This window comes from Phyllopteryx taeniolatus, unplaced genomic scaffold (genome assembly GCF_024500385.1).
Source record: "Phyllopteryx taeniolatus isolate TA_2022b unplaced genomic scaffold, UOR_Ptae_1.2 contig_70, whole genome shotgun sequence".
Classification (NCBI taxonomy): Eukaryota; Metazoa; Chordata; class Actinopteri; order Syngnathiformes; family Syngnathidae; genus Phyllopteryx; species Phyllopteryx taeniolatus.
Genome location: NW_026903668.1, coordinates 91306 through 93257, shown reverse-complemented (window position 1 = coordinate 93257; position 1952 = coordinate 91306). Strand labels below are relative to the sequence as shown.

Genomic DNA, 1952 nt, shown 5'->3' with positions numbered 1-1952 from the left:
CCAGAGTAGCATCTGCTCCATTTGCACACTGATTGAGGAGTATCTGTAACATTTGCACAACCAACATTGTCCCAGATTATCGTACTACTCGTCACTTTAAACCGCATACTCCTTGAAGTCTCAGCGCCCTTTGCACAATGGTCATTGCACCGGACTATTGCAATATTAGTCATTCGAACTGCTCTAAGTGCTAGAGGACTCTGCATCTTTTTGCACAATTGTTTTTTGTCAATGTCTTTATGTCTCCAAAGTGTTCTGTAAATTGACTGTCTGTTGTACTAGAGCGGCTCCAACTACCGGAGACAAATTCCTTGTGTGTTTTGGACATACTTGGCAAATAAAGATGATTCTGATTCTGATCTGATTCTGATAAGAGCCTTGAAAACGAGAACATGTCTGGGCATGTTCCCGCTTGCACAAAAAGGGATTTTCCAGACTGATGGTCCGCTCAGCGTTTCACACAACCCTGTGGTCAGAGAAAGCACATGTTCTTGGCTAAATACTCATTTTTTTCAGATCTTCAAACATCTCAGACACCCCATGTCACGTGCACAAGCCACGTGAGTGTCCAACTCTCTACAGATGCGGGGTTGTGGCCTCAGGACATGACCCTCAAACACCCGATGTCACGTGTACAAGCCATGTGAGTATCCCCATTCTTTGCCAATGCTGTGTGACCTCTGGATGTGACCCCCTCACATCTCAGACACCCCATGTCACCTGCACAAGTCACGTGATGACCTCATTCTTTGCAGCTGTCTCAGCGAAGCCCTCGGGACGCTGTCACACCCACCATCGACGCGGGGCCGGATGGGATCATATTCGCAGGTATGATCACAAATGACCTTTTTTGTTGCCCAAATGACACCCCATGACTTCCTTTGTTCCTACAGGTGACCCCGAACATGATGTCATGTGACAAAAACGGCAGGAAATATGATCTCACTTTGTTTTCACTGGATGTGACATCATTTTGTTTTTTACCGGATGTGACGTCAATGGGGACAGTTGGGCCGGGAGGTGACATCATCGGACACGTGCGCTGGCACGCTGCCAAGTGATGACGTCATCGGCAACCCATCATTTTGTAGATATCCCTATACTCTCCCTCTCTCGTAGGTTGTCATTCTGCCAACTCCTCATTTGATCTGTCTCATATTAACGCCTTACGTACACCTAATTACAGATGTGCTCATGAGTTGAAACACCCTGACAGAATTTGTAAAATGTTGGAAAGTTTTTAGAAATAGGACCAAACCATCTCATGATTTTCTTTGTCACTGTTTTGTGCTATTCTGACATGCTTTACAGTTTCATTTGAAAAACCGTTCCAAATCAAACAAATGTTTGCCAACACATCTTACTCATTGGACCAGATAATGTAAACGAATGAGTACAACTGCAGGAGGCTGTTAAGGATGACAAAAGGATACCGTATTTGCCCACTCTATGGCTCTGCAAGCACAAACAAGCTGGCATGTTGGCACTGTTTTCAGACCTGGGGCCTCATGTACAAAGACTTGCATGATGGGAGTACATGTGGCTGACTATGATCACCCCACAAGGTTAATACCTTGTATTTTTCTAACTTATAACAAATGTGTTCATACAGTAACCTACACTCAGCCCTGTGAGATAAAGGTTCATGCGTAAATGTATGTGTGGTATTTGTAATAAATCTTTTGAATTCAAATAGAAGCACATCAGGATATCAAAAACTTTGACTCCTTTTTGATAACTCAATTTATTATTTTAATACACAGGAGAGAACAGTCACACACTGACATAAAAAATAATGTTTTATTTTTAAGAGAAGAGGGGTAAATTATGTCAATTTAAACACATTTTAATCATGTGAAACCGATGCACATGTTCAAATTAAGTAAATTTAAAGGACTTTTTTTCAGTGCATGTGCTGGAGTCACAAAGTGATTGTTCGGATAATAGGCGGC

The 1952-nt window shown here is 42.5% G+C and overlaps 1 long non-coding RNA gene across 1 annotated transcript; it reads left to right on the top strand.

Moving 5' to 3' along the window:
- Positions 1-391: 391 nt before the first annotated feature.
- Positions 392-1243, top strand: LOC133473940 (uncharacterized). Its single transcript, XR_009787296.1, has 3 exons — positions 392-643; positions 756-828; positions 894-1243. It is a non-coding gene; the product is annotated as an uncharacterized LOC133473940 (long non-coding RNA).
- Positions 1244-1952: the final 709 nt, after the last annotated feature.